At 37.3% G+C, this 27,160-nt stretch overlaps 1 protein-coding gene across 1 annotated transcript in view; it reads right to left on the bottom strand.

The window, feature by feature from the left end:
- Positions 1–27,160, bottom strand: part of GALNTL6 (polypeptide N-acetylgalactosaminyltransferase like 6) — a gene marked incomplete at its 5' end in the record, with an annotated part of 337,061 nt that overhangs the window by 221,916 nt on the left and 87,985 nt on the right. The window lies entirely within an intron of this gene.

Raw genomic sequence — 27,160 nt, 5'->3', positions numbered from 1 at the left:
TTTTCCATGTGATGTTTTCAGTTCATGTTTAAAAGTAGGGAAAAAATGTCTATAGAAGAATAACTGTATGTGATTTTGTTTATAGCAACCAAAAGCACTGTAGAAACCTGAAAGCCAAATTTTCTTCCAGCATCTGTCTGAATAGTTCCACTGGGTTCAACAAAGAAAGTTTGCCACAAAACATAAAAGTTATAGGCAAGTACAGGAAAGAAGAAAAAAGCCTCAGTAAAATAGCTATATATAACAACTACTATGAGCTAATGTGAGAGAACTTGATTAGTTCTGAAGAGGTAAAAATAAGCACCCAGGTTTGAAGACATTCATTCCATACTACTTACAGTGAGAACAGATGCTGCACAGCTTTTTTGCTATAGTTCAGTGATTAACTTTAAAAAACAAAACCAGAAGAAACTGTTATTAGTCTATACTGAAGTTCAAACTCAATCAGCCCAGTATAAAGAAAATTCATAGTACGTATTGAAGSTCCTGCTGAAAAATGATTAAATAGCCATAGCAAGCTATAAAAACATCAAAGTAACATGACATGTATATTAACACAAATGTATGGAAATATTTAATCTCTATATATCTTCTCTTGCTCTGAAATAAATTTTGTATTAAAATTCACTTCTGCACTGTGAAATTATGTTTGATCCTTGGAAAGTGATAAGGAAAGGTCCTGATTTTGAAAGGGGTTTCCGTAGGGCCTCAGATTTCAATCCACACTGTGTAGCTTGCTTCTGGGATCAGTGTCTAGTTCTTTCCTTTGCAGAGTCTTGTGACGACGTGTTGGCAGAGGAAACAGCCAATAAGATGCAGTATATGTGCAAACAGAGAACGGAGGCGATTAGCAGAATTTAGCAATTCCAGTTATGTCACTCACATCATAACACTGACAGTTTATTGCCAGGACTACCTCAAGAAGGTGGGAAGCCAGAAGTCTGCAGGTACATATAATCTGCAAGTCCAAAACATTGGATTTAAGTATATATGCAGAAAAATAGGATACAAAATCCTGAGCATATTAGTCTCTGCACTTTTGATTTATACTCTTATACGCTCAGTAAATTCACACACAAATGAGCTGCAGAGCATATGCAGGTCTGACACATACAGATTCACATCTACTAGACATGAGCAGCTGCTTGTCAGCCCCACACCCTGCACACCTTTATATATAATGTTAAAGATTTTACCCTATAGTCTTATTTATAAGTGTAGTCCATAATTAACTTAAATAGCATAACATGAATAGCAATTCTTCACGTGGGAAGGATACAGTCAGTACTTCTAAAGAGTTTTTTTATCCCAATTTCTAATTCATCAGGGACAGTTTTTGCCACTAGCTTTAGTTGTATTCACAATCAACTGAAGGTACAAATAATAGAATTTAAACAGAATTAATTAGTTAGGCAGGTAAATCCTCTAATTTGCTACTGTAATTACAGGTATAAAACTAAAAGCATTCTCTGAGAAGCAAATCTTATTAACTGAGTAACAGACATAATCAGGAGACAGTAATGGTTTATGGTATGCCAAACTTGGAATGTGAGAAATACGGACAATTTTTGTACGTCTGAACTGTAACTTTCATTTTTGGGAAAACTTCAGCTTAACCAAAACTACAGACTAGAAGAATAACTACATAGCCTGGGATAAGACAAGAGAACATGATTAGCTGTACATAATTTACTTTGCATTTCCTTTTTTCCATTTATATATAGCAGATGGTAGCTGCTAACACTTCAGCACTCATAACTAATCAGACTCAACATCAGATCTGGCCAAAAATTTCAAAATAGTTTATTTGCTGAAGCACTGTTTTTGGGATAACTAGCTATACATAAGTGCATGTTAAATCTAGTAAATTGTTCTGATTACAAAAAAATTAAAGTGAGAATTTGCATTTGAAATGTTTCAAATGTAACAATTACCTAGATATGGGGTTTCTTCTTGTTATTTTGAGATTAAAAATTCACATTTCCCTTACAACCAAATTAAGTATTTTACTTAAAGGAACAAATTTTATTTCATGTTTTACGCATGTTATCAAGAAAGCAGAGATGGTTTCTGGTCGACTTCCCCATTCCACAATTTAGTCAAAAATCAGTTACCAAATTCAGCTTTTCATTCAGCTTTACTCATTATAAGAATACTTTCAATAAACTGAAATTTTAAGACTTGAATAAAACCCCAGTTAAATAAAGTGACTGGCTAGTAACAGTCACACAGAAATTGTTGTCCCTACTAGCAATTAGTTTGGCTAGAAGGAGCCATCTTTGGGTTCAAGTCTATGTTTAGACAGTGCTGCATGCAAATATATGCATATACATGACTGAAAACACTTGCATCTGCTACAGAAGGTTTCCTTCTTACCATGACTCAATTATTTGGTAGTCTAAAATAATACCATGACTTGTTTAATACACAAATGGTAGAAAAACCTTTTGTCTTTTGATAAATTGGCTATATCACTGACGTTGAATCCAGTGGTTCTCCAGTAATTGAGGCCATCAGACCCCAAATGATATATGTTTAAGTAACGCACTATGGAGCATTTGCTTGAAGCAGTTCTCCAAAATTTTTCAGCAGGATCCTGTCAAGCCTCAATAGGGCACCAGCCAGCTATTAAGAGACAAAAGCCTTCCTCATTGAAACCTAATGTGCTCGATTTTGATGTTGAATCTCTTTTAAAACGATGAATACAGCATTTAAAATGGTATGTATTCATTATGTGTTTTATTCTCCAAGAAACTATTACCATAGCTTTTAAAAGGGCATAAAAGGACCAAATGCTTCCTTTCACCATAGCTTCAAGAAGAATGTCTCATTCTCCCAGCAAGCACTCAAGCAGGATTAAAATTTTTCTTTAAATTAACTCAAAGTTATATTATTTAGAAGGGTGGTTTCTTTTCATATAGCTATATCAATTTTTCCATATGACTTAGTGTACTGATTAAGCCTCGGCCCACTTTAAGACTACAGTCACAGTGGAAAGATGAAGATGTATGATCTTGGAATCTCATAGACAAAAAAGAGCAAAATATAGGTGCATAAAACATCATTTTCCAGTTTTTCAGATGAGTTCCAAAATGAAAAGAAAGCTTATTATTCTTTTGATGGACTTAAATGAACTTCTGCCATTTTTTCTCCTCCTCTACCTAAACAAATTTAATTTCAACTGCTTTTAATTGTTTATTTATAGTATCTRATCTTGTATCTTGACATAATGCCTCAGTAGAGATTCAGGAATAACCTTCTGGGCTTAAGTGAATATTTAGCTGAATAAAATTAAGCATGTGGATATGCAGTACACAATAGGACTGCAGTATACTATAATACATAAATCATAAATTTACATTGTAAATTTATTTCTGTTTCCTCAACAGGCATAACAAGAACTTTGATTTTCTAATCAATTTTCTTTTAATACATTTCCATTCAGATCAAAATCAAATACCAAACATTTAAAAGTGGTTTTGGTGCCAAAAGCCTTATGTAAATACTTTAGACTATGAATAAATCTGGGAAGCGGGAAAGAAGATAACAATTTTCCTTCAGGAAAAAAAACAACCATGGCTCTTGGTGCCACATAAGAACGGGTATAGAGGATTAGACTAAGCAAACAACACATCCATCTAGCCCGTCTCCAAAAGTCGTATGGGACGTCCAGGTAAAAGTTAAAAAATAAGGCAAATATGCACAATACTTCCCCCCTCATGCTCTTCTAGACACTAATCATTTTCGTTAAAGGCACTTTGAGCCACATGATCTCTATATATTTCTGAACCCTCACTTGATTTCTCTCGAGAATTTTTCCAATCTCACCTTGAACCCATGTAAACTATTAGCATACACAGAATTGCCTGAGCAGTTCTACAGCTACGTGATTAAGATGATTAAGGAACTAGAGCATCTCTCATGCAAGGAGAGCTGCAAGAGCTGGGACTGATCAGCCTGAAGAGAAGGCTCAGGGCAGGTATCTTATCAATGTGTATAAATACCTGATGGGAGGCTGCCAAGAAGGCAAGACTAGACTCTTCTGAGTGGTGCCCAGGGACAGGATGGGAGGCAATGGGCACAAACTGTAACATAGAAAATTCCATTTGAACATAGGAAAGCACTTCTTTACTGTGAGAGTGGTTGAACACTGGAGCAGGTTGTCCAGAGAGATTGTGGAGTCTCCATCCTTGGAGAGATTCAAAACCTGACTGGACACAGCCCTCAGCAACCTGCTGTAGGTGACCCTGCCTGAGCAGGGGGGTTGGACCAGATGATCTCCAGAGATCTCTTTCAGCCTCAGCTATCCTGTGATACATAACCCATGACTCTTTAAGAACTGCCCTTCCTTTTGTTTGCTTTGGACCTGGTTCCTACCAGATGTGACTGATATGCTCTAGTTGTGGTACAATATAAATTATATTTATTATATAACAGATGTTAACAATGTTCCTATTATGTTCATCTGAGGATGTGTAAGTTTGCTTAACAGCAGAAAAACTTGAACTTTATTTGTGATCTCTATTTACCATCAAGATACCTTTGTAACAACATATTTGAAAAACAAGATTGCCAAGACTTTAGTGTATCACGAAAATAACTCGTAAGAAATTAGAGAAATTTAGTTAGAATAAAGGATAATATACTGAGCTACAGAAGAAATACCTGAAGAAGTATGTTCTTGAAATATGATTGCAAGATCTTTAGGAATCTATGTAAACACGTCACCTTGAAATGTAAAACATATTTAGAAAGTTAAAGTTATTTGAACAGTTAAGGTAAATATTAAGACTAATTGATATGATACTAAACATATTCTTAACATAAAATTAATAACTTTTGTTGGTGTCAAAAAACGTTTCATCATTTCCATAAAAAGAGTTTCAGGAAGATAATCCTATGAGGTTACTACAAAGGTAAAGTACAAGTTTGTACTGTAATCATAAATCTGTGATTACTGATTTACCACATCAGTTAGAGCCCTTGTCCTGTTGTATATCTCGCTTACTTGATCAATAAACTTGAAAATATGAGGAGTAAAACTTTACAGAGAAGAGGAAAAATAAAGAATGAATCTCAATAATTCACTTTATAATGAAGTGCGTACATTTATATAACTATAAATAACGAGCTCATACTAAAAGTCCTGGGTTGATTTCCCTTTCACATTTATTTAACTTGTACAGTTGTAAGTTGATACCACTAAATGACCTATTTCCAAAATATGCAGGTATAATTTGACTCTAGTTTCTTTTGGCATCGATGATTGTTACAAAATTATTTAGCCTATTGCTAAGAAACACACAGCTAGATTTCTTCTGGATTTAATAATTACACCACACCACCACATATGAAGAATAACTACACTATATCCTTATTCTCATTTTTCCTTTTAAACACTTTTTTAAAGTTTATGTACCATTTTGTATAACAAAATTGAAAACTAGGCAAGTTATAAATAATTAAAATAACATAATAATATTGAGGAAATAGGCTAACCCCATTGGTTCTTCTTCACACCTAGAATACTGGCAGCTCGTGTCTGACCTCCTTTTACAGGCTTTACTACAGGTACTTTTAGGACTTTTGGCAATTTTTAGTACAGACAATAAGATGAGCAATGAAGAAGAAACTAAAAAAGAGCCCAGCTGAGTACATGTTTCACTCTAAAATCTAAAAGTATATCCCTGCTTGGCTGCTGTTGATTGCTTTTAAGTGTCTCTGGATTACTCTTCTTGCTACCTTCTGATGTTGATTCTCTAGGCTAGTATGTAGCAGAACCAGGGTGGGTGTCTATCCATTCCTTGTGCAGACATTCCCTAAAATGTTACCAACATCCCAAAAAAATGATGCTGACACTGATAATCTGAAATGACTCTGATAAAGCATTTAAAAGCATGTGTTTCACTGCACAGAGGCAACAATGTATGTTTATCTTGCATGCAGTGGATATTAAATTATACTTGAAAAATGGGTATCTACATGCTAAACCGCCGCTTTGTATCTATACAACTGCATTCTCCACAGGCTATCAAACAGTTTCACGTAAAAAGAAGAGCAGAAAGTGACAGACTGTTGTTCCCTCTCCCCCCAATTTTCTTTCTTTAGAATTTATTTCAGTGATACTATTGATTCAGTAACTCCAACAAGAATAATAAATTTAACATTAATTTTATTCAGTTCCTATCTTCTGAAATATTTTCTATTCTTACGTAGGAGTCCTGCAGAAAAATAAGTTGCATTAGTAACAAAAAAATGCGAAGCTGCTGACAAATGTTCTTGCCAATGGAGTGTCTACAGAGCAGACAAGTGCAAACCCCTTGTCAAAAACATCTGGTATTTCATGTTTCTACTCACCACAACTTTTGAGGTAGTCCTATCTCAGTTTTAAATTCAGATTTAGCTACTTGCAATCAAAGCACACATATTCTAAACTAGCTTGGAGAAATTAGAAGCCATATTCCTTCAGCAATACGGCATTAACCCACAGATACCATGCTGCTGCCCCAGCTAGGTGCAGCTTTCCAGGGTTTTTCCTCTCTATTCCTGTAGTCAGACACCCTCCCACCCAAAAAAAACCTAGAGATCACATTGTCTAATTTAAGTACATAATGTTGAATTTTTAAAAAACTTGGTAAACAAGCTGTTTAAACACTTGGAGAGTATAATTTCTCATTAGCATTCATTACTGAGGCAGAACTGTTTTCTAGGAAATAAGGCTTAGCACTATCAGTAGCCTGACCACTTTTGCTTCAGGATTAGTGACACTAAAACTAAAAAGTTTAAAATACACATAGTATTATCATCAATTAGTCTGCCATTGAAAAAATGGTCTCCTAGATCTGAGGAAAGTCTGGCCAGTTCCACCACCCAAAAGAGAGAGGATGCTGAACTGAGTGAAGTTTGTCATCAGAGGAAACTGAGATGGAAATAAAACACCACAGAGCATTCAGCTAAAGTACTGGGGAAAACATTGTAACATTCAATTGCCCCCTCTTTAAAAATATAGAGCAACAAGATATTTAACTGCTTAACAGCACTTAATAAATTCTATACTACAAGTATTTGGCAGTTACAATTAAAAAAAAAAAAAGAAAGTCATTTCATAAATTATACATACAATTTTAATGTTTTGAAAAAAAGTTTCCTTTATGCCAGAAAACCAGTGAGTAAAAAAATAATAAAAAAAAAAGTCCCCCAACCTATAACATTTTCCTTTTAGAAAATGCTAGTGCTGCAATACCTAACCATATAAAAAAGTACGGATTGGCAGATTTTATAACACTTTCAGGTATACTGATCTGTTGTGCTGAGAGCAATATGTTTTCATTATACCTAGACAGGTACAACTTAGAACTGAAAGTCTGGGGGATGCTATCAACTTCTGGAAGATGTACTCTATTTTGTTCTTTGAAAGGAAATCAACTTTTTTTAAAATAAGATACATGAAAAGCCTTATTGCTGACAACTTCTGTTGTCAAGTATGTAATTTCTTAAGATCCATTCTGATAGAAAGTTCATAAAATGCAACTTTTTTGAATGCAAAAAATTTCCATTTTGAAAAATCTCTTTCAAACTGAAGTCAAAATTACACACTGTACTTTAAGGAATCACAGAATCGCTGAGGTTGGAAGGGACCTCTGGAGATCATCTAGTCCAACCCCCCTGCTCAAGCAGGGTCACCTACAGCACATTGCACAGGATCGCATCCAGGCAGGTTTTGAAAATCTCCAGAGAAGGAGACTCCACCACCTCTCGGGGCAACCTCTTCCAGTGCGCTGTCACCCTCACAGTGAAAAAGTTTTTCCTCATGTTCAGATGGAAGTGTCTGTGTTTCAGTTTGTGCCCATTGCCTCGCGTCCTGTCGCTCGGCACCACTGAAAAGAGTCTGGTCCCATCCTCTCGACACCCTCCCTTCAGATACTTGTACACGTTGATAAGATCTCCTCTCAGCCTTCTCTTCTCCAAGCTAAACAGGCCCAGCTCTCTCAGCCTTTCCTCGTAAGAGAGATGCTCCAGTCCCCTAATCATCTTTGTAGCCCTTCGCTCAACTTGCTCCAGTAGTGCCACATCCCTCTTGTACTGGGGAGCCCAGAACTGAACGCAGTACTCCAGATGGGGCCTCACCAGGGCTGAGTAGAGGGGCAGAATCACCTCCCTCGACCTGCTGGCAACACCCTTCCTGATGCACCCCAGGATACCATTGGCCTTCTTGGCCACAAGGGCACATTGCTGCCTCATGCTTAACTTGGTGTCCACCAGCACTCCCAGGTCCTTCTCCGCAGAGCTGCTTTCCAGCAGGTCAACCCCCAACCTGTMCTGGTGCATGGGGTTATTCCTCCCCAGGTGCAGGACCCTGCACTTGCCTTTGTTGAACTTCATGAGGTTCCTCTCYGCCCACCTCTCCAGCCTGTCCAGGTCTCTCTGAATGGCAGCACAGCCCTCTGGTGTATCAGCCACTCCTCCCAGTTTTGTATCGTCAGCAAACTTGCTGAGGGTGCACTCTGTCCCTTCATCCAGGTCATTGATGAAGAAGTTGAACAAGACTGGACCCAGGACTGACCCCTGGGGGACACCGCTAGCTACAGGCCTCCAACTAGACTCTGTGCCGCTGATCACAACTCTCTGAGCTCTGCCATTCAGCCACTTCTCAATCCACCTCACTGTCCACTCATCCAGCCCACACTTCCTGAGCTTGTCTATGAGGATGCTATGGGAGACAGTGTCAAAAGCCTTGCTGAAGTCTAGGTAGACAACATCCACTGCTCTCCCCTCATCTACCCAGGCAGTCATTCCATCATAGAAGGCTATCAGGTTGGTTAAGCATGATTTCCCCTTGGTGAAGCCATGCTGACTACTCCTGATCACCTTCTTGTCCTCCACATGCTTGGAGATGGCCTCCAGGATGAGCTGCTCCATCACCTTTCCAGGGATGCAGGTGAGGCTGACTGGCCTGTAGTTCCCTGGGTCCTCCTTCTTGCCCTTTTTGAAGACTGCGGTGACATTGGCTTTCTTCCAGTCCTCAGGCACCTCTCCTGTCCTCCATGACCTTTCAAAGATGATGGAGAGTGGCTTAGCAATGACATCCGCCAGCTCCCTCAGCACTCGTGGGTGCATCCCATCAGGGCCCATGGATTTGTGGGTGTCAAGTTTGCTTAAATGATCTCTAACCTACTCCTCCTCCACCAAGGGAAAGTCTTCCTTCCTCCAGACTTTCTCTCTTGCCTCCAGGGTCTGGGGTTCCTGAGGGCTGGCCTGAGCAGTAAAGACTGAAGCAAAGAAGGCATTCAGTAACTCTGCCTTCTCTGCATCCTTCGTCACCAGGGCACCCACCCCATTCAGCAAAGGGCCCACATTTTCCCTAGTCTTCCTCTTGCTCCTGATGTATTTGAAGAAGCCCTTCTTGTTGTCCTTGACATCTCTAGCCAGATTTAATTCCAAACGGGCCTTAGCCTTCCTCGTCGCATCCCTGCATACTCTGACAACATTGCTATATTCCTCCCAAGTGGCCTGTCCCCCTTTCCACTTTCTGTAKACTTCCTTCTTCTGGYTGAGTTTTGCCAGGAGCTCCTTGCTCATCCATGCAGGTCTCCTGCCTCCTTTGCTTGACTTCCTACTCATAGGGATGCACCGCTCTTGAGCCTGGAGGAAGTGATGTTTGAATATTAACCAGCTCTCTTGAACRCYCCTTCCTTCTAGGGCCCTCACCCATGGGATTCCTCCAAGTAGGTCCCTGAAGAGGCCAAAGTTTGCTCTCCTGAAGTCCAGGGTTGCRATCYTACTTGGTGCCCTGCTGCCTCCTCGCAGGATCCTGAACTCCACVATCTCATGGTCACTGCAGCCAAGGCAGGCCCCGACCTTCACATCTTCCACCAGTCCTTCTTTGTTTGTTAGTACGAGGTCCAGCAGCACACCTCTCCTTGTTGGCTCCTCCACCACCTGTGTCAAGAAGTTGTCACCAATGCTCTGCAGGAACCTCCAGGACTGTTTGTGCCTAGCTGTGTTGTCTTTCCAGCAGATATCGGGGTGGTTGAAGTCCCCCATGAGAAAAAGGACATTAAGTAATAACTCACAAAAATCCTATCAGGACTCATGGTCACTAGTTACAAGGCTGCTAGTGCTTCTTGGAAAAGCCTGAAAAACATGTGGAAACTACACTGACTCAATAGATTTTGTCCATTTCTCTTTTTTGACCTTTATCACTTTTAATACGGATGCTAGTATCTCAGAGAGGTTTTTGAGTACTACTATAACATACAATAAATGACACTTTTGGAAAAAACATAAAGCTTTTTTCAGGAAAACAAAGTTTGTTTCTTCTGAAAAATTGAACTGTTATGAACAGGGTTTTTTTCTGTTTTATTATAAAATTATTTTCACAGAACCATTTCAATAGTAATTGCTTGCAAGGAAAGAGAAGAGCATGATTTTAACCACAGCAAATAAAGGGAGGGAAGCGAGCACAGGTGTGCACGACTGCCTGGTTCAGAACAGAAGGAGAACTGGCACATTCTTAACATTAACTTTTCAAAAGTCTGCACTGTGCATACATTAGGGAAAGTGTAACGTATCTTGTATTTGCAGACAACTATGGATCCTTTCAGTCTTTCTCGTACTTTCTTGGTAGGCTGAAAGGGCTACAGTTGTGAAATGAAGGCATTTTACATTCCGTTGAGGGGAAAAAAGAAGACTTTAGCATAAAACTAGGTAGAAACCTACAGGCTCCTTCTGTGAGGCTCTGTGACGATTACAACTGAGTACAGGAAAAACAGTTGCATCATCTTGCAGGCTGTACTTTTGTTTATACAGTGCACTATAACTTGCATTTTTTGTTGAACCATGAAGTTTTTGACTCATTGTCAGCTTTAGTTCCACTATAACTCACTTTATATATACATATAGATGGATGATAGTTATATACATATTTAGAAGATACATTTTCTCAAGCCTGCTTATAGCCATGTTTTCCTCATTCTATACTCAGTAAGTTTAATATTTTTGTTTAAAGGTACAACACCACATTCATCCTTGTGCATTGCCTCTTTGCAAAAAAGTGAATTATTCTTTTCCAGGCCATCGCTCCAATTTATCAAGATCTCTTAAAACTGCAGTTGGGAAACCAAACCTGCTTAGGGTCTGCCTGAGTTTTAACCGTCTTAGCACCATTTTTTTGGTTGATTTAATAGGCACTCTAGTAAATGTTCTAACAGTAAGAATTATGTAATAGCACCAGACCCAGAGTACAACCCTATCAATATTCACACACAGCCCTTGTTATTTTGCTTATGAACCACTCATCGTCACTGTGAGCACAGCTGCCCATTCCATAGCACTTTCACCTATCCCATCAGTGACTAACTTATGAGAACATGATGTATAAACTTTAAACTCGAAACCCAGTCTTGAAAACTTCCATTTTCCCTCTAATCACAGTACCTGTTGATGCCATAGAAATAAGTCTGGTGGGGTATAACAAAACTACAAAGTTGCAGACACCTTCTGTTGAGAGATGTAAAAACTTCAAACACTGAGGAACTGCCCAGAATTGAGAAGACACATGGGGACTTAAGCACTGCCATCCTCAGCCTCTCAGGGGTCCTGATCCACAGTCAAGATTGAACTTAATGAATCACTGAATACACAGATAATGAAAAACAATTCCTCCAGAAACTAATTAAGAAAGAATTTCAGAGAGAATCAGCTTACCTAAGGTTATACAGCAAGTTAACGAAAAAATTGAAATGGAATTCAATGTTCTTGAGGCCTGGATTACTTTGACAGACACACAGGAAATACTGCCTCTTCCAAATAAGCCCACAGTTACAGTGTTGGGAATTTTCTGAAAGTGCCTTTTAATTGCAACAAATAGCTTTAATCATATCAGAACTTATTATGGCCACCACTCTCACATTGTGACCTATTCCATATCTTAGCCGTATAAGTTATTGGCAACAAAAATTCTCTTTTGTTTCATGTTTGTTCAGCATAAAGCACAGTAGATATGATCCATGACTAGAACTCTATGAAATTATTATAATACTAATACAAACTATAGCATCAACAGATTCAGAAATATTTAGACAAGGAATAAGGGAGATAAAAATAGCGTAATTGCATGGAAAGGAAAGTAGCAAAAGTGTCAACATTCATCTCGTTTATAAGAAACAAGTGCATTTTCTTTCCATGCCTAAACCCATTTGTTAGATCCACGTACTGAAATCCAGAGCAAAGGACAGTAACCCTGCCACCTGGCATACCATTAACGCAGGCTACAAACATCATAGGACACTTGTACACTGAGTGACACGTTCTTCCATACATAACCCCACTCTTCTTCTGCGCCTGGAACACCGGTAGCAATAAAGCTACAGTGTATTTGGTGTGCAACTTTTTAGTAACTTGGTGTTTGCTTCCTGCTTCAGACGATGTACTTGTAGCTAAGTTATTCACTATTGGTTCCAACCTTTAGCTTTGTGTTATTATCAGCACATTTATACAGGCAAGCAATTTAATTGCTCTTCTAAAATTATCCAAATGAAACATATAAGCATTAGAGAAAGAGAGAGAGACAGAGACAGAGAGAGGTCAGACAGCAGAAGAGCTCCGCAGGCTGGCACCAGTCAGCATTTCACTTTTTTTTTTTTTTTTTTTTAAAAACATGACCTTGTCTTTTTTTCTTTTTTTTGTGAGCTCATCCCTATCTAAGCATATTGTCTTGTCAGAATATGAAGTGCCGATGATCTGTATCCCTGTCAAATTTGCATGTGATGAATACATGAACAGAAATATTCCAGATCTGTAAGACCGATGTCATTTTTGATTTTAATAATCATAATTCAATTTTATTGACTTATTCATTTGTGAGGAAACTAATTAACTTTTAAATGTAGCGTCTCCTTGGGAAAAAAAGTGTTAGAGATTGAAGAAAATTATGCTCCAGAGCTCCTAACAATGATAGAGTGGTGGTGAAATTAATGAAAATGAAGACAAACAGCAGCAACATTAAGTGAAATTTGGCTTTCATTCTGATCATGCACATAAGAGACACTCAAAGTCTACCTCCATCTTACAAATGACTAGTCCTCTTTTGGAAGGACAGACTTTTCTCTTTTTCCTCAAAGTCCTAGACTGAAGGCTTCACTAAATAGCATATGGATCAAGCCACAGGCTAATTATTAAAGAACAATCATAATAGTGAAAAAATACATCAAATAATAACTATTTAAAAAAAAATCAAGTTACAATGACAGTTTCTATCACGTTTCATTCATTACATTTCCAGGGAAAAAAAGCCTTCTTTTTGGCTTTTCCTTCTACATTGGCTACTAGATTAATTTACCAACATATACATAGCAAGTCAGTGGCAAAGGCCAGAAGCGCCCAGAGACTCCTGAACCCAAGTCCAGTGCCGCTTGCATGAATCACCTTCTCACACACTGAACTCTGCTACAAGACACATTCCACACCAAATTGGGGGTTTATGCTTTTTTAACACTTCCAGGTTAAATTAGCAACTATCACCTCTGACACTGGTCATCGGCCGCCTTTGAAGCAATTTTTGGGGTTTTTTGAGATGCAATTTTTTTTCAGAGGCTTTTATATGACACAAGACAATTTTAAATACTCCCTATTACCAAGCTCGTATACTGAACTATGCTGATGATTATAGCAGATGATAGTTTACAAGTAAGAGAAATACTAAAAGAAAAGCAGGCACAAATTTAAAGAAAAAAAGCGATAACGAAATACAATTCAGAAAATTGACTAACTTTATCAAGGAGTTATTTTCCATATTTTCCAAAGGTTATAACTTTTTTGAGCTGAATTAAGAGTCTAATTAAACTGGTTGCAATAAGGATGACTAAGCTTTGTGACAATTCTGTAACAATATCCCTTTTCCTCTAAAAACAATGTCAAAACCCAAAGGTAGCAATTTGAGGGAGCACTTTGTTTTCCTAACCGGTTACTGATTTCTTTGAAAAGTCTGAAATCTGTGCTCTGTTATTCAATTTGCTAATGCACTTTGGAACTAGATTAATAATAGGGGGACTGCTACAGAACATCTGGATGCTAATTTCTTGACAAATTCTGCTATGCAAGGTCACTCGTACAATTTCTCTTTGCCGCGCAGGTGCCTGCTTTCACTGTTCCAAAAAAATCCTCTTTTTTTGGCATGTTAGTGTCAACAAGTATCATGAAGTGTAAAGAGACGTTTGGCAAAGCTGTCACAATGCATGACCTTTCTGTAGCACTTGTAGTATAGCACAAGATTCCCATCTAAAAACATGTTTATTTGGCACCTGTTAGAGATGGGCTACATGCTATCTTCACAGATGGTTATAAGTGTTCACCACTATCATGTAACTTAAGAAATGTGAGAATCAAGGGCAGGATTTCTTATGTGAGAACATTCACATGTTGTCACATTTGAAGTCATCTGCTATTATAAATTCTGCTGTTAGCTAAATTAATCCTTTAAGTGTGAAATGCAAATTTTGCAGACAGGTAAAGGAATACTTAACATATTAGAGTTAGAGTGGTATATGAAGAAAGAACAAGAATTCAATTGCCTTGAGCAGCTTCTACATACATGTGCCCTCCAAGGGTAAATACTCTCCTATTTTACAGATGAGGGAAAAAAAAATTAAATGGTATTTCAAAACAGGCAATGCAATCCACTGAGAACCTTGGAGCCAGAATTCACGACATGCTGACACACTATACTAAGTGTTTTCCTCCCCTTCTATARGCAAAGATCTCTCTCAGTCTCTGGAGGACTGGCATATGAGTTGGATGCTGCAAAAAATTGGGACTTTTCATGTTTCCGACAGCTGATTGCCAAACCAAGCTCATTCACAGAAAACAATACACATTACTGTTTCCTGAGACTTTTTAAATGTGATTTTCCTAAGACTCCTGAGGGCAGAGCTGCATGCTGACAGGCATTGAGTGCAAATGGCAAAACAAGGGAAAACCATGTAGCTAGTTCAGTTATATTAACAGAATGTAGCATTTGAATTTACGTATATATAAAGGCTAATTTAATTTCTAAGACTAAAAAATTATTTTAAGACTTGTCTTTACAAACATTTAAGGTTTACGTTAATGACAAAACATGAAATCAGAGATTTGAAAGTTTATTTTATATAAACCTTTTATTTCTTCTAATAAATTAAGATGTATTATTTGTAGGTAGAGTATGTAAAATTGGGTAAAAAGCTTTTGATCCAGTTATTTGACATAAGAAAATTACATATCACAATTTCCTAAATAGCACAGAGTATTTTTTATTTCAAGAATTGTCCCCACCCCACCCCAAAAAGGTGGGGGGACCAAAATTCTATTCCTTGCCCTGTTACAGATATGTTTGGTGATCTTTGAGAAGCTACTGCTGTTTTTGTGCTTCCCTGCTGCTCTCTGATACAGGGATGCTGACCTCCCCAATAAAATACTGCTCATCAGTAGTTTGAAATGCACTGTCAAGTATTACAAACATACCACAACAAGCGTGCGTGCACATGTAAAACAATACTGGAAATCTCTTTGACCAACACCACTGTCAAGTAAGAGGAAAACAGAAAATCAGTTTCCATTTCAGCAGCTTGTACCATGCTAGGATCTTTAAAATAAACGTTTAGGTAGTGCTGTACTGAATTCCTGGCGAAGAGAATTCATGTTTGTCAATTCAGAAGATTCCTTGCTTAGGAAAAAGGACTTTGCACGTGATCCGATTCATACATTCAAAATGGAAAGTTACAGCGGTTCATTAACTTGGATTCTAGTGACATTTGATTAAAAATTAAATACTTCCCTGGGACAGCATGAAGTCAGATTTCAGTGTTATATTGGAGGACTGGAAGATACTGGAGGAGGACTAATATGATTCACAAGTATCGGTCATGTTTCATTTTGCAACATTTGACATTAGTTTCCCAAAGTTAAGGGGGGTGATACTTATATATATCAACAGATACCATTTCCCATTTTTATGTATGTTAATAAAATTTAAGATAAAATTTGAGTAAGGTCACAACTGGTCTTTCATCATCATTTTCCCAATCTGTTCATGCAACATTTGCGAACAGTGCAAATAACTTGCGCAAATAATTCCTGGTTTGTAGTGTCTTCATTGAAATAGTCAAGGTCAAATCTTGAGCTACAAAAAAATAACAACTTCAGAGTTGTAATGATATGAGCACACCTTTTAAATTCCTCAGACTTACAGTATAAGGTGCTAACTTTTAGGAACAACAACAAAAAAAAACCCAGACAATATTTGTAGACTCACCATTTTTTATAGCTATTCTCACCAGTGAACTCACTCACTAGAAGATTCATGAAAAGCATACTCAAAATATATTTGAATGTAATTCAGACAAGTTCTTATATAAGAAGTTTTCATGTTTTAATATTACTCCAGAGCTAGCACTGAAAATACCATATTGACCAAAACCACTTCAGAGTAGACGCAATTTCCGTGTGCTTAAGTGAGTATAATCTCTGTACCACTTAAAAACCACTATATTGTTTGTCATATCAAGTACAGAACTTTGATCCAAATCCTTTATTAAATTGCCATTCAATTTAGGAAAGCAAACACCACCGCTTTCTGTTTAATATTTTCCTACAAGTTTACCATAAATTATGTTGTAATTTTTATATCCTCAGAGAAAGTGATAATTTGACAACAACTTTGTCTTCTTTTCCTCAGATATTAAGAGGAGAATCTGATACACATGAGATGAGGACTTGACTACATTAATTTATTCTCATTTCAGAAAAACAACATATAATAAAGTGTCACTGCTCTAATTGGATTTTTTAAGGTTTATCTGAAATTCATGCCCAGAACCTCCTGCTTAGTGACTTCAGAGTGTTTTTTTTTTTTTTTTTTGTATGCTTACCTCTTATTTCACTAGCATGCGATTTTCAGCTTTGCTTCCTAAAGGGAAAACTGACAGCTGGACCAAAAAGTTTTGGGCCCTTTTGCCCCCTCATGATATTGACAATATGATACCTTTTTGCTATCTGGATAATACCATAAAAATTTTGGATGACACTACAGAAGACGGGAAGGAGTCTATGTCCCCTCCTTGCATCCTGGTTCTTGCATCCTACCTGCAGTTACCTGATTTCCTTGGAGGATTTCATCTCATTGCAGCTGCAATGCAAAGTGATACTGAAATATCTAATTTCTTCCTCTCTGATCTATCCCCTCTTTCCAAGGTAAAGGTACTCTTCTTCAGTGCAACCCCCTTTCCTGCTGCTGCAACAGTGTTTTTTTGCAGATAGTATCTTCTTAGCTGTAATTGCAACACTACTGCTAGCATAATTTCCCCAATACTAACATCACAATTGAAAGTCCTCGATTCCTAAACTGTGCAAATTGGACACTTGCAGATTGCACATCTCAAATTCTTACTTCAGTGATGGTTTTCAGCTGTGACATCCTACTGAGAGTGATCAATTACCTTTTCTGGAACTGCAACTAAGCTTTAATACAGCTAGTGATTCACTACCCAGAAAAAATAACACCAAATGATGATCAGAATATCAAAGCTTCTGCAAAAGGCTAGCTCTTTGCAACAAGTCTATGTATGATCTTTATACTTAAAGTTATCTCATAAACTCCTCTTTTTCCACCTTAAGAAAAAAAAATACATTTTTTTTCAATAGAGTTGAGGCAGCAGAAAGGCCTTGGTGATTTAAATTTTACCATGTTCAGCCAGAAAGGGGCATGAAAGTAAAACATTTTATTTTCCAAGAAGTTGTATAATCATATTTCCATTTACAATTACTAGTAATACAATTACAATTATTATTATTATTCACAATTATTATTAAACCTAGAATTTATTCTATACAACCATAAGATGAAGCGTATGAGCCCTCTGTGAAAGAAATAACACCATTCGTCAGGCTGATGCCAGTATTTGTAAAAACAGGGAAAGGGGAGATGCCATCAGTGTTCCTTTCGAAGATGGCAACTTGAACAAAACAACAAGCTATTAGTATTTCAGTGGCATTTTCAGTACGTCAGTACCCACAAAACATGTGCTAATAGTATATTTGCAATCTTACAAAAAAGTCTCAAAGCAAAGCAACCTCTTCCATAAACTGAGATTTCCTCTTCTTCAAAGGAGACCAGCACAGTGCAGTGTTTGGAGAATAGAATAGGAAGATGAGCAGGTCTTTCAAGGACAAAGTCTTATATTATTCATTCTAAGGGTTTTCAGGTAAGGTCTTAAAACTTCAGCACTGACGGAATTGAGCTAATGCTAAAAAGCCTGTACTGTATGTTTTAAGAACATATGTTTGCCTCAACTGTTCGAACTTTCTCCTCTTGTCATTAATCTGCAATGTCTTAAACAGCTGTTAACTGCTGCCCTCTACCACTTAGGCAGCTGTAGTCTAACAGGTCCATATATGTAACTGTAAAGCACTTCATGAGAGAACTGCTGTGTAAGTATAAAATACTGCTACAAAATACTTCACTTAATTGGGATAGGTTGAACTGGGACTGTCATTTTATTAAGAACTCCCAGGAAACTGATTTAGCTAATGATACAGAATAGCACTAAGTGTTACTGAAACAGGACACTATTAGCAGGAAATCAGTGTAAGGGGGATGATTTTAGATAGCATTAAGTGGTGTTTAATGAAGCGATAAATAGAAATCAATTGTTAGCACTTATCCTTTCAATACACATGTTCTCAAATGCACGTTTAAAGAATAGGCATATACAAGGAGGTAACACTCAAGTACAGCTGCCTTCAAGAGGCCTCAAACCAAACAGTTCCACAGAAAGATCAGGAGAGTGATGTTTCAGTCAAAAGGATTAGTAATCTATTAATCAAAAGGAGATGTTTTCCTACCAGCAAAAACTGCTGCCCAAGTGGCAGCACTAAGCGGTATATCTACTTTATACTTAGATAGTTTTTAATTAGTAGTATTGTACAATACAGAGTGGACTCACACAAACCTTAGCCACACGTATCTCTTCCTTTTATGCCACATGTTCGCCTCAATCCCACTTTTGAAACTATTTCTCATGTAGTTCTGTCCAAGGGAGAAAAAAAAGAATTTTTTCTCACAGTGGACTGCAAACATAATCATAGTGGTGAAGTGCTGCAGCACAAAAGAATAGTAGTAATATTAATAAAAGAAATGACACATTTACACATAATCTACATTAATACCTTCCTATGGTATTGTTGCCACAGAACTTGAAAAATCCTATGACTTCACCCATCTGTTTATCATCTCCAGTCAACCAAGTCCCTATGACTTTGGAATAAATGAAGCCTGCCCTGTAGGCCAAATCATTAATCAGTCTTGCCAGGCCATTCCCTTATTTCTTCAGCAGCAAACCAAACCCCAGACAATGATTCTGTAAAGCTCACATCAGATGTAATCATAAGCACGGAAATTAAAAGACTTACAAAAGGTAAGCAATTTATAGTAACAAAAGAAGATACGGCAGAGATGTAGCCTATGGAAATTAAAGTACTATGGTATTTTATATAGCACAAGTATTATGACTTTGAATAATATTTTCCTGATAACTTCTGCCAGTTCAAGTTGACCTGGGCTGTTCTCATGAAGATTTAAGATTTCAGATAAAGACTTTTTTTTCTCCCCCATATAATGCCATCTCATCCTATGCATCGATTTTCACACAGTTTATACAGCTAAGGCTTACGTTTGATTTTGTTTTACATTTGCTCTAGCTAAAACCAGTATTATGCTAACTTTATAGGCATCCTAAACTTTTTTTTTTAATATAAAAAAATTGTACATTTAGTTTGCCAGAACCACCAAAAAAACCAGGTCATTTCCTCAGAGAAATCATGGTCTACGGGACAATAACAGAAGGTGATACATGCCAATATTGAAAAGAAAGAGAGTGGAGATGCTGGTGCACATGAGAAACAAGACAAAAAAAAAAATCATGCAGGTACTTCAGACATCAGCCCCTTCTGAGATGGGTTTGGTTCCCCTATTGCATTCTCCCATCCCACACAAAAGAATAATTTGTTTTAAACTCAGCTTTAAATATCAGATTAAAGAGGAATCAAAATGAGAGAATAAACTGTAAAAGGTCTATCCCTAATACAAATATTCAGTGGGTAGATCAAGGGAGGAAGTCGATGAACAGGTGACCTTTGAAAGTGTGGATAAGGGGACTGGCCTGCAAAGCCAAGATCAGCATAGAAAGCTGAGAGTCCCCTCTAAGTTAGAAACAAACCACCCTCCAAGGTACTAACTTTTTTGAATATGACATGGGTCTATTAAATTTTTTTTGGAGTCAACTGAAATTAAGGAACTCTAGCTCTACAGATTAACAGGAATAAGACCCATAACTCGAAGGAAATACTTTAGGACAGTACAATAACCATTTAGGACACTATCTTTCTGTCAGATGGAAAGGGAGAGGAGAAGAAAATGTAGTTGTCTAGACATTCTTTCTAGAGGAGGATGGCTAACATACACATCAGATTAATATACAACCATAGTACCTTCCCCTTCTGGCAAAGTTGGGAGAATAATTTTGATTATAAACTTACCAAATAACTTTACCAAATAACTTTGGTAAAGAAATCTTACTCTGCCTTTGCAATCCCTCCTTTCCCCATGTTCCAGAGAACAAAGAAAACAGTTAAAGAAATATAAAAATAACTGTGAAGATCTCTATTGCAATCTTCTGTCTGTACCCCCGAAAATGCAAAACTGTGGTTCCCTTGATAGGGTTACTAGTATCTATTAACACATCAGTTTTGGAACATAAGACCTAAATAGCGACTTTTGCTAAACAGAATTTATGTTAGAATAGGGTGCTAAAGTCAAAATCATCTACAGGCTCTGTTGTGAATGTATGCTTCAGAAGATTGAGGCTGAACCCTTTGTATATAGAGATTTTTCAAAAATGGTGGTGCTTCACCCTAAAAATGTACAATTAGATGAAAACTGCATATGTTCATCTCTGGAATTTCAAAGTAACATTGCACATGCATATCATTTGTTGGTGGCTGTTTAAAATGACAGCCCACATGTAGCCAAGAAGTCTCTTATTATTGACTACCATATCCTTCCTACTAACTTCTTAACACTCTTTCCCCAAGAAATCACTACTGACCACAAGATGTTGATCTAGAAGTTTGGTCTGGACTGTTTTCAAGCAACACACAAGTTAAGAAAATGGTCAAAACCCAAAGATAGAGCAAGGAGCCACCTTGGAGCTTGGGGGGCAGAACCTCTGAATTAAATGTCAAACATCTTTCAAAGAAGCCTGCTTCATATGAGTTCAAGTCCATTGCTGTAGACCTAATGAATATGCATGCATTTCTGTATTTGGGATGGTTGTCCAAATCAGACCATTCATCGAGGGTCACCTGTCACTAAGCAGGATTAGAGAGGAAATAATAAGGGGTCATAGATTCATCATTCTGTGTTACAGGAGAAAGAGCAGGATGGAGATATACAGGAAGAAATTTATTCTGAGCTATTGTGCCAAGAGAAAAAAAGTATCAGGCAATTTCATAGGAAATCAGTCCCAGTGCACCACTTAATAGATTAGAAGCCTTTGTGTAACATAGCATTCAATCTACTGTGGGTGTCAGGCTTAAAATCGAACAGGCAATTACACACATCTATTCAGAAATAAATTATTCCAATTACTTGAAAGTACCTATAAGAAAGTATGCCTCATGGAACTTAAAGAAATTAATAAAAAACAAGAGATTAATGGAAAATTCAGAAAAACTAGATGGTATATCTTGTGCTGTGAATTTATACAGTGACCATCTTTCCAACTGGGTTAGCTGATCTGACAGTAAACATAATTTAGAATTAAATAATTGAAGTTGTAGGAGGGTGACCACCACTTCCAATTTAAACAGAAKAAAATATTAAAATGTAAAAGTTAAAATCTTTTAATTAGCACAGGGCTGACTCAAACATGGTGCTGTCAGAAATTCACCACTGGCCTTGAGATTTCCAAGACGACCCTCGACTCCATACAATGAAAGTTCGACAGGAGAAAGAATTACAATAGCTGTCACTAAGGGCCAAGGCTTCTGGTCAAACAACATTTTCAAGGCTCACCTGCCCTAAAGGCTGACAAGAATGCTTTTCAAGTCATTCAGGCTTACTGTAGGCTTTCCTAGAAGTACCATTTAGTTCCTTCCAATAAATGATGACAAGAAATTTATTTATTTATTTAAAGTAATTACAATGGAGGAAGAGAGGTAGTCACCCTGGTCTCCCAAAATAGAGAACTGAAATAGAGAAGAGTTGCTGTGCTTTGGGCAGAGTTCCATTGGTGCTTTTATAAATGTACTAATGAGCCACTGTCATACTGGTGCCAACCTGGCATTAGCAGTTACCATAAATTTACTGCAAGAACACTGCTGTTTGTAATAAGCTCTTCATTACACAATCAGGCTGATTTAGAGAAGCTCTCATATGATTTGCTCAGCAAATGAAGCAATATAATTACACCTCACTTGAAATCAACAAATTAGACTGCTGTTTGCAATTGGCCATATTATGTGCTGCTAGCATTCCAGCAATTGCAGGCCTGTTGCGGCCTTTAGCACTTAAATAAAGTAAGCATAATTAAAGTACTGAATATTTTTGAATTTGCAAGATCAGCTATGTAATAGTCACAATTTTTGCAATTAAAAAAGGGGCCGAGATTTATGCTTCACAAATTCCCCATAAGCTTAGGTCTCAGTGATGGTAACACCTAATGAATCAGCTAAAAAAATTAGTGAGGAAATAGTCAAAGGGACAATGCTTGCTTTGTGACAATTTATTTTGCTCTCAGTGTTAAAGACATGAGCAGATTCAGGTCAAGAGGAGTAGGAAGCTATTAGCTCCGTCTTTGTTTCCACATGTCCTCAATTAGTGTGACAAACTTTACTTCTTACATAAAAAAAAAGAAAAAAAAAGGCAGCAAAACAAAACCAACTCTGAAAAATTTCCCTTTTCCAGGTAACAGTTTTGTGTCAACCTCAAGAGCAAAGAGGACTAGTTCAACTGCTTGAGGGTTGCAAAGAAACTTAAATGGAAGTGGTTAATCAGCAGCAGCTGAACATTCTTCTCTTACATGATCACTTGGGCAAGGCTAAAACAGGTATAGTAAAATTCAGTGCTGTGGTGTTCATTAACATTTGATTGTAAAGGCAATAGTATCAAGAGGGGAAAAATATACAACAAATAACAGGAAGAAACAGATGAGCATATATGAAAAAACTTGTATATATTCAGCACAGGCTACCTAGCAGGGACATTCAGTTATAATTCTTTACATAATGTTACTTTAATGCATTAGAGCGAAAGCTGAATGTCTTGAAGATATTATGTTGGCTGACACTGAAGAGGCAAACACACAGTAGCAAGTCTAATATTTGTTTTTGTGAGTGAGCCTGGCACGTTCACAAAAGCTGTATGTGATAACCCACTGCTCCACTTCGTTCAGGCAAGATTTTGCCAGTCACCCTCCTTTGCAAAACTGGGTTCTAAATTCTGCAGGTTTGGGGGTCTTTTTGCTTGTCAGAAGAGATGTCAAGAGGCTAAATGTTTAAAGACCATGAGCAAACAGATTCTACTTGGAAAAAAAAATAATCCCAGAACAAATTTATAAAGACTGACAGTCACTTGAGGTGCTGAGCAGCTTTGAACCACTCACTTTTAGTTAAGATTAAGGAAAAGACCACAGGAGCAAAACTATCAATATAATTGGGCATCTCCAATTTTCTCAATATTTGGCAATCTACCACTAAACAATGCAGAGAAACTTCCTTTGTTATGCTCATTGATACATAAATATATATATATTTTTGGTCAAGAATAAAGAAGTGAGGTCCATAGGTGCAATACCAGATTAGCCTTTTTTTAGGCTAGGAAGGCACTTGGGCTTTTCGGTAGTGACGGCTGACAGAAGTTCTTGTTTTACAGGGCACAAAAATAGGATTTAACATTTTGGTGCTTCTAAACAAATACTAGGCACTCTAAAAAAAAGTTGATGAAAAGTAACTGACATAGCTCATTTCAGAGAGAGATATGGACATATTAGGGATACCACAATTGGTGGAAGAAGGTCTCCAAATTGTAGTTCCTGATGAAGGAAGTTCTATATGTTACCAAAAAGGCAGTTAAATGAGATAATTGCATCAAATGGTACACAGAATAATATGGACCAACACTTTCGGTTTCACTGGGGAAAAAAATAGTACTGCACTACAAATTAAATGACCATCAGGATTATCAGTGCCTGTGACGTGCTAAGGAACATTAGAAAGGTTTTGGGGTAGGAAGCATAACAAACCCAGCAACAATGACTTCGTTACCCATGTAATTTATGTAACCTTCCTGTCAGGACACACTTTCAAAGCTTCACTTTTTTGATATCCTAAGTCCTTTTGGGAAGCACACAGTGAGGAACCCTACATGAAGAGAAGCATTTTTTTTCTTGCTCCTGAGCAGTACTCAAGGTATGGTTTGAATAATTTAATGCAACCTTTACAGAGATTTTAAATTACCTATATTCTACACTTTTGCAGAAGAAAAAAAAGATATTCAAAGAGAAGGTACATCAAAATAAGAAAGCTCAGGAGGGGAATGTTAAGAGCAGCATCTGAAAGAGTAAAAGGCTCACCAGAAGCATTGAGGGTTTTGTTGTGTTAGTCTTTCTTTGTTTTGTTTGAAACACTGAGGTTGAGACAACCTATATACAACCTATCCAAAAAAAAAAAAAAAAAGAGAGAGGGAGGGAGGACAGAGGGACAGGAGGATAGAAAATATGAGAATGTAGCCTGGTCAAAAAAGCAAGGCATCAAAGCATGTTAAAAATAAGGTTATTCTCTTGATGTCTAATCTAAATGACGAAAAAAAAAACCCAAAAAAACAGGGCTGGAAAACAAAGTGTAAAAATACCTCAAGAAGGTAGGACAAAAGAGATGTTGAGGAGCAGCCCATCAAATGCATACACACCCAGTAATAAATTCTTTTCCAAACAGAGAAGGAGGGAAGCCTGCCAAAGAGCAAGACTAATGTATAAATCAGAGGGGACACTAGCAGAAAGCCATGTAACTTCCAAGGCATCACTGTAGAAAAGTTTGTGGAGGTTTTCTCAATGGAACTTTTTGTTATCAGAGATAAGGTCAAAGGATCTGTCTCAAAAATTAATCATTAGTAGAAGTTGTACAATAAGTTTATGAAATAACCAAGATGAAAGGCCAGAACCAGGGGCTATTCCCTTTGGAGAACCCTAGCATGAAATGGCAGAATTGCAACTGCAGCATATAAACTATCATTTCACATTTTGATAGAGAAACAGAAGGTGTCAAATATGGCATCAGTATTTAAGGAGAGCATCTGGTGGATCTGTGAAGCTACTGATAAACCAGTATCAAGAAAACTGACAAAATCTGTAAGAAACAGTAATATTTATGCACATATGATATGCTACAGAATCTCTACATTGTTTTTACCAAATATAATAAAGAAAAACAAACTAGAATGCTAGGAAGGGGAAATTCCTTTCGTGAACGAATTAACACCTAATCACAAGATTGAGGGTGGGAAAATTAGTTGTTTTCACATCAGAGGAAAGGCAACATTGGAATTCCCCAAAGTCCTATATAAGGCCCGTGCTTTTCAACATGCTCATATATGATTCAGAACAGAGTGAATAGTGAAATGACAACTTTTTTGCTGACAATATACACTTTTCAAGCTAGTAAGAAAGACTGTAAATAGTTCCATCAATCCATCAATAACTGGATGGCAGATGAAATTCAACATAGATAAGCATAAAGTAACTCACAGGGGAAAGAAAAGGCTAACTTCAAATGTGTGATGGACTTTGAGCTGACAACTTTTACTAGTCAGGAAAAAAAGTATGATACTAGATATAAATAGACAGCTCAGGGGAAATGACAGCTCAGTGTTCACTAGTAATCAAAATAGGAACTAGAATGTAAAGAAAATAGAAAATCTTCTTATGCCACAAATCCACTGCATGCCTGTATCTTAAGTACTATCTACTGCTCTCTCTCCCATAACTTAAGATATAGGATAGCTAGAAATGGTGAAAGAAAGAACAAAAGGGATGGCAACCCCCCGATGACATTTCTGAAAAATGGGTGATAGGAATGATATATAGACCAAGAGGTTTTAGTCTAGAAAAGAGGTGACTAAAGAGTAATAACAACAATCTGTGTGAAGTCACACACGACAGAGGAAAGGTCAGAGAGATGATGTCCCCACCCCTTTACTTACTGATTCTTTTAATACAAGAATGGACTAGTATCAAAGTAAACTATCAAAATGAACTAAACAGGTTCTTGTTTCTACACTACAAGCAAACATGGAACTCTTTGCCACAAAACATCGTATATGGATTTAAAAGGGTTAAACAGATTCATGGAAGGAAAAGCCATCAAGGTTATTAAAAAAATTAAAAGTTACTACTTCTGCCTCAAAAAGCTCCTGAACCACAGATTGCTGAAAAGTTATTTCATGTAAGCATCATTACTTTTTGACCTGTTCCTCTACTCTTTCCTAAGGATGTGACATTAACCTCGTGGTATAGGGTATATGAGAGGGTATTTCTCCAATTCTGTACAGCAATTCTTATATTCTACTGGAATTAAGAATTTAATTGTATCCCAGACATCCAGTATCACTTTAATGATAAATAACCATCATTTTTAGTTAATGGCACTCAGTCAACTCATCATGGAAAACAGAACAAGAAATTTTATGAAGACTGCTGATTTTCTGTGGATCATCAGAAGGACAAAACAGAGCTTTCCTTGGGTTTCCAGATACTTCAGAACACCTGAAAAATCAACAGTGAGTAATACTATTTTTTGCTACCTACAGATCCGGTTGGTAGCAAACTTTACACCTGCCCTTATCAACATGAGATTATCACAATAAAATCAATGTGAACAGCACTGAAGGGAGCTTCACTTGTAGTAGCAGTATGAGGATTTTTTTCACTGTGAAGGATACCAGCAAGTAGGGAACTGAATTCAGTGATTGTTTTCACAGAATCACAGAATGGTTGAGGTTGGAAGGGACCTCTGGAGATCATCTAGTCCAACCCCCCTGCTCAAGCAGGGTCACCTAGAGCACATTGCACAGGAT

This window comes from Apteryx rowi, unplaced genomic scaffold (genome assembly GCF_003343035.1).
Source record: "Apteryx rowi isolate R43461 unplaced genomic scaffold, aptRow1 scaffold_419, whole genome shotgun sequence".
NCBI lineage: Eukaryota > Metazoa > Chordata > Aves > Apterygiformes > Apterygidae > Apteryx > Apteryx rowi.
The sequence above is the reverse complement of the archived record's forward strand: the minus strand, read 5'-3'. Positions and strand labels throughout refer to the sequence as shown.